At 43.3% G+C, this 7,218-nt stretch overlaps 1 pseudogene; it reads left to right on the top strand.

The window, feature by feature from the left end:
* Nucleotides 1–4,839: 4,839 nt before the first annotated feature.
* The window catches only part of LOC123038727 (uncharacterized), a 62,873-nt pseudogene continuing 60,494 nt past the window's right edge, over nt 4,840–7,218 (top strand).

The raw sequence follows: 7,218 nt of genomic DNA, 5'->3' as shown, positions 1-7,218 counted from the left end.
CGGGGGGGGGTGTGGGCAGGAGTCTCGCACCACCAGCCCACCCGCGGCGGTTTATTGTCACTCGTGGGAGGGGCGCGGGCAAGAGGCCCGTGGAGCCCTCTCACTGCGGGGTAGCTCAGGGTGGCACGGACAGGGCACGGGCAGGAGGCCCGAAACTCCCCTTCTCCGGTGTCGTCTCCTCGCCGCCACTACAAGGATCCGGGTCTATTGCAGCAAACCCGTTTGTTGCAATACATGTTGTTTTGTGGCGATAAGTACCTATTGCCACAAAACGACATTCGTTGGCAGCCGTTGCGACTGGACACATGGTAATAGCTTATTACCACGAAAAAGCAATTGTGGCAATAAAGCGTGCTATCGCAACATCTAGGCAGGAAGTTGCCACATGTTTTCCCGTCGCAACACTCACCTGATGCCACAATTTAATTTGTGGAGATAGCTTTAATGCAACATGTAACAAATCGTGGCGATTGATATCTCGTAGCGATAGAGATTTGTGGCAACAACCTATGCCAACGACGGCCGTTTCGTGGCGTAATACTCTTCCGTGGCAATAGTCAATTGTGGCAATAAACTATGGCCACAATCCTTGTTTTCGTGGCATTAGGCATGTTGCCATGACCCACCACACTTGTGGCAATAAACTATGGCAACAATCATTTTTTCCTGGCATTAGACATATTGCCACGACCCACTGCACTTGTGGCATTAACTTATGGCAACAAATATTCTAGTCGTCGTAACAGTAAATTGCAACATACTTGTTTTGGTGGTGATAAATAGGTATCACAACAAGTAAAATATTTATAGCAAGAAATTATTGCGACAATTTAAACTTTCCGTGGCGATACTCTATTTCAACAAAACTTGCTTTGGTGGCGAAACAGTTATCACGTCGTGAAAAAAATTGTGGTGACAAGCTATTGCGACAATATAAAGTGCTCCATTGCAACATCCTAGTGCAACAAAACAGGTAGGCGTAGCAACAAAGATATGACGCAACAATATATTTGTAGAGGTGCTAGCATGTGGCATCCGAAAGTGGGTTGTGGTAATAGCCTATTGCAACCGTAAAAAAAATACAGGCTTTCAATTACAATATTCAAAACCATACGTATAATATGTAAATTCATAAAATTCATAATTCTCATAGCAAATATCCATCAAATGAAACTCAAATGTAATTTCGCCATCCTAATTAACTGTGAAGACTAGAATGTCCGTGATCTAGAGTCCAGTCCAGCTAGTTCTTTTAGATCCTGCAATCAAGAAATAAAAAAAATTCCAGTTAATGAGTCGAACATAACATATGCCATACAATTATTCCAGCCCCATTGTTAAAAAGAACTATCGCCAAACTAACTGGACTAATACTATGTCAGCAAGCATGTAATTGAGGGATCAGAACAATTATACAAGTGTAAATGTGTAAAACATAAGCACTAGTACATCTACTAAAAGCTTCTCTTTTGAGAAAAAACATTACTTTATAACTTAACGATGCTGGGCTGAATCCCCCAAAGCACATGCAGCCATAAGGGCTGGTACATCGGCCTCCCATTCCACATAGTGGTTAGGTTCGTACATCCTACCAAGGCTAGCAAGCTCGTGAGCAACAGAGTTTGCCGAGCGACGACATACATTTATTTCATAATAAGAAAACCATAATTTGAGCTGGTACTTGGTGTCCTCAATAACACATCATAGGCCGACGAGTCCACCTTATTGATATTCAGTGCTTCCATCAGGAGTTGCGAGTCCGTTTCAAAAATGACCCTCACGACCCACATATCAGCGGCAAGAGATATTGCATGGGACATTGCAATGGAGTCAGCAGCGAAGGCATCACGCCCATGCTCATGACATCCTGCTCGTGCATACAGAATGGTGTCATTGTTCGATCGTACATCTAATAAAAGCTTATGTTATTGATTTAAGTTGTGACTCGATGTATAGTTTCAATAAAGTTCATGTCCCTAGCTAGCACATATTTGTTTTTTGTTTAAGTTGTGACTCCATGCAGCAACAACACATGGTAAAAGAGAACAAGCAGCTAGCTAATTATGAAGGCCAATGACGTATAAGCAGATGAACATGAAGAGAAAGCAAGGTTGTGACTTACCATTGCTTTAAACATTCGGGAATTCCTTACTGCAGCTTGTATGAGCGTATTTGAAGAAATAGCAGTACGCCTTGAACCCGAAGTCTTATTAGGACTAGATCTCTGTAACAGAATATTTTGCAAGTTTGGATTACTATTTTCTTTGTTGTCAACCCTCTTCGTAGGCACCTATAAATAGAAGTGCACTTTTAGAAATGCAAGTAAGCAACATAAATCTTACAAGGTCGCAAGAATATGACTGTAATCACCTGTTGGGTTCCCATCTGTTGGCTCCATTCTGCAAACTTTTCCATCATGTTCTTTTCAAATTCCAGTCTTGATGTTCGGTCCTCTTCCAATATTTAGTTGGACTCATACCTTCTCAAAACTTACTTGCGAGTAAGATTTTGATCCAATTTTGTATTTTGTCTTCTGTTTCTTACGGTTATCGATGTTCTTTTGGCTGTGTTCCTATCAATTCATTGAAACCAAATATAACCAGTCAGACAAGCCATTTCATCTTATCAAATAGTAGACAAACAATGATCTTAGAGATAACCTGAAATTTTGAATCCGTGCCAAAGTACTCAATCATCCATTCCCACTCTTCTGGTTGTAGATCTTCCGGCAGATTAGTCAATCTAGTTGCACCTGTTTTGTATGCCTTGTAAGAGGAGCTTAGAGTTGATCACCAGCTTCTATATCGCTCTTTCGCAATTTTGAGAACTTTTTCTTCTGTTTCTGGTTTATCTTCCAAGTCCCATCTGTCCTGTATAGCATACAACAAATGAATATACATAAGCAGTGCATCATCGATGGTAAAATAAGATAACACATATGGAAAAGGTTGTGCGCACTATCATATCTACAACAATGAGTCAATGGATGGTAGGGTGAATGCCCGACCACGTCCTCACTCCAATGAGTGGTAACTTTCTTTTCATTATGACTACCACGTCATCCTTGAATGAACGATAGTTCATTCCTACTATACCACCCAATTTTTCAGACAATGTAATATTTAGCTTTGCAGATCCATTGGCAAAACACTTCTTAAATGCTTCAAAACCTTTTCTTCTTCTGTACACCTTGCCCTTTCTTCTTCTGTACACCAACTTCTACAGTCCAAATCATACAAGAAATATTGTATTACTCGGTATTAGATTGTAAGAAATGATGACACAAACATAAACGAAAGCAAGTACCATCCTGAACATATTGAAGAAGCTAAAGATATTGTATTGAGTGTGCACCCAAATAGTGCAGTACAGCTAAAGATGATCTTTTTCTTCCATGCATAAGGAAAAAGGATGGTTCCTTGACTACTAAATTGTTGGTTTATCTTCGGCAAAAGTTGCCGCCATGAAACTTTCTGAGCTAGACGCCGCAATGCCCACAATGCATTTTCTTGTGTATATTTAAAAAGTCTCAACATGCTTGGTTTTAGAGGTATGTATATATGTATATAATGCATCCAATAAAGTCAGTCTTGTTCAGTTGTTCTGTTTAAGCAATTGCTAAGGGGAAAGGAAATCAGCCATGATGATTGAATACACTGTCCTAATATCAGCTGGTATGAATGATATTCAGGTGAATAACAGGATCATATTCTCTCCATGAGTCAAATAAATTGTAAATGATTAATGTAATATGCTATCAAACTCCAGCAACGGGCCAACTTCGAAAATAATTATTTCTAGTCAGGTTCAGATGGTAGAAAGCAAAAATCTCTTAGGCAGTAACTAATGGAACAGTGGGGTGATTTCGTCAAATTACTAACTTGTAGCAACATGGCAACATATATCAAAACATACAGATGGGTGATGGCGTAACTCTGCGAAAGGGTCTAGAAACCTTAATTTGATTCAGAGGTCAATCTACCATATTCAAATGTTAGAAATAGCACAGAGCTATCCAGGAGAATATACTGTAAAAGGCACTATTTATCCCTTTAAAGGAAGAGTATGATGAGATAATACATGGTTATCAAGATTAGCTTTTCAAATGACTGCAGACTTTCCTAGTTGACATAAAAAAGCTGGAGAGACTGAATCATATTAACAGCATCTATGCAATCTAGGGTCTGAATCAGAGATCTCTCGTACATATGTAAATAACTAACACATAGGGCATAAGGCAGAGGATATTTTTTCACTCTACCGGGACACACCTCCGTGGTCCTACTGGACTATATTTCTTGAAGTAGTGCCCATGGTTTGGGGTTCAGTTTGATCTGAATATGTATCTACAGATATGCAAATAGAATGGGGTGTGGGATGGATGGATCGGAAGAGAAGAGACGAGACTTTGGAAGAGCAGCCGTCCCCGTCCAGTCCAAGACCTTGGATTGGGAGGAAGCTCCATGGCCATGGAAGAGCAGGAGCATCTCCGAGCAGGCCCTTGACGCACGGGCATGGCCGCGTCGTCGGAGGCGCGCGAGCCCTGGGCAACCGTGGCGGATGGATCTGGCCACCGCTCAATCTGGTGGTTCGATCGGGAGGGGAGGGGAGGGGAGAGGGCGGGGAGCGTGGGCGGAGGTCATGGGCGACGCCGAGATCTGAGCGTGGGTGGCGGCGCGTCGAGGAGGAGCTCGTGGGGGAGGGGGGGTTTGAGCCTGGGCGGGCATTGTCACGGCATTCAACACCGAGGTGGTGTCGTGCTTGGTCCACACACGGGATTGATGGGCTAGGAGAACTCCGTCGGCGCCGACGCCAAACCGCATCGCCGCCGCCGCCGGCATGGCCAAGGACACGGAGACGCGGCCTACGTCGGCGGGCGCAGAGGAGAGGGAGGAGAGCGAGATCGAGGAGGACTGGAGGTTACAGGAAGGGAGGAGATCGGGAGGAATAACCTGACGAGTAGCAGCTCACACAACTGTGGTGCGCTGTGCTTTGCTGTGGACTATCTGGAATTACAGAAACGATTTGGTCTTTAACAGAATATCATGTATACATTTTTTGCAGGTTTTATTCCGGACTACGGCACTGATCCGTTTGTGGTCGCTACTCACCCAGACGGAGGCCAGGGGGCATTTGGTTCCTGGGTCTGTCCGCTGGGAGATGGTAGCTCGGAATATCTTCAACCGGTTTGGATGGCGGTCATGTAATAGGATAGGCATTTAGTTTCCCTATCTAGTTTACCCAGCCGGTTGTGGCATCTTGATTGGGCTAGTTGATGTTTCTAGCCTTTTTTGGCTCTGTGTGAGCTTTTTGTACTTTTCTATGACTTGTGGAGACCTTTGAAACCATGTTGGCACTACTTTATTTTGATAATAAGATGGCCGTATGCATCGTTCTGATGCAGAGGCCGGGGATACCCCCTTTTCGAAAAAAAAGCACAGAGGAACCGGGGACGAGAGGCCAGATCCAATCGCTCATGAAGACGCCGTGGAAGGTAATTAGCAGGAAGGTTAAATATAGGCTATTTTTTTGGTTGGAACAAAGACCCTAATTTAGGACCTTTTAGCGGGAGGTAAAAAATATTGGCGCAAACAACAGTACACATAAGGTGGTGGGAAAGTAATTTTTTTGTTTTAAAAAAGTAATTATTTTTTGAAGGAATTTTCTAGATTGTAAATATATTTCGAGTATTTGTAAAAAGTTATATCATGGTGATAAAACCACCAAATCGGATAATTGTGAAGCGGTGATTCGGCGCCCTCCACTATAACGTCCTCATTATGAATATTTTTATAGTCGTCGCCATTTGAGGAAGCCAATTAACGAACGAAAAAGAGCTTTCCTGTTTATATTGTAAAATAACCATCATATACATTGAAGCAACCAATACAAATGAACGACACGCACCCAAGGCAAGATACACAAATACCGGTCGCCGACACACAACCTCAACGACTACCAAGCACCTATAAGATGTGCAAAAAAGGGATTCATTTAGAGCCGACGGAGACCACCAGCACGAGGAGCAATCATCTTGGAAGATGTGCGTCGGACATCCCGAACCGATGACTCCAAGACGATGCCGGACTGGAAAGGCACGACTACGAACATCGTCACCGTCCGATCCGAAGATCAAGTTTTCACTCGGAGTAATACGGAAGGAGTGGGAGGAACACGACGTCGACGGACGCCTTCACCGTCAACCAGTGCATAGACTGGGTTGGTGATGTACCAAAATGCTTCAACCCCTCCGCCGCAACCCTAGTTCGCCAAACACACGCAGCAAATTAGGAAGGTGTTGTTTCATCATGGATCTACACTTAGGTTGGGATATGTCAAAAAATTGGCCAGTTCTGAACTACATATCACAAAAACCTCATGTGACCCTCACTTCAAAACTATTAGGTTATACTCTTGTCTCGAAACATAAGTACTGATGGGATGGGTTGATGAGAGGGTCTATCTATGTCAGTCTCGATCTCACTTTCCGATCTTGAGATGGAGTGATCTCAGGATCTTTCATTTTACCGGACAATTCGTCGAGGGTTTGTCCACGCGAGAGTAGGGCCAACATAATATGCCACTTTTGTTAGAGATTCAACTATGTAAATTAAACAACCCTGCATCACGACGCCTTTGCCTGTCGAATCCATCCTACATCGGATCCACTCGCAAGGCGGTGAACGAGCCATGTCGCCAATATATGTCTAAATATCACCACAAAGATGTACTTTGTTGCAATACCTAGCCATTATTGCAACAAGATGGCCAATTCATGCAACGGGACGGAATTGTTGCAATATCACTACCGTGTTACAACGCCGATGTAGCTTGTGGCAATACATGGCTTCTATTGCAACAAAACAAGTACTTAGCGTGATGAAACAAAATTGTGGCAATATCACTAGTGCAGAACCGGGCATTAGCACCGGTTCGTAAGGCCCTGTAGTGCCGGTTACATAACCGACACTAATTTGTGGTCACTAAAGCCCCCCCCCCCTTTAGCAGTACCGGTTCAGCACGAACCGGTGCTAAAGGGCAACCACGTGGCACGAGCCAGCTCCGGGGGCCTGGAGCCCTTTAGTACCGGTTGGTAAGACCAACCGGTACTATAAGGTTTGGGGGGTTTTTAGTTTTACGATTTCTTTTTCATTTAATTTTGTGTTTCCATTTTAATTCTTTTTCGTTTGCTGGTATTTTACGATACTACATATTGTA

This window comes from Triticum aestivum, chromosome 2B, assembly GCF_018294505.1.
Source record: "Triticum aestivum cultivar Chinese Spring chromosome 2B, IWGSC CS RefSeq v2.1, whole genome shotgun sequence".
Taxonomy (NCBI): Eukaryota; Viridiplantae; Streptophyta; class Magnoliopsida; order Poales; family Poaceae; genus Triticum; species Triticum aestivum.
This window is presented reverse-complemented; position numbering and strand designations above follow the sequence as displayed.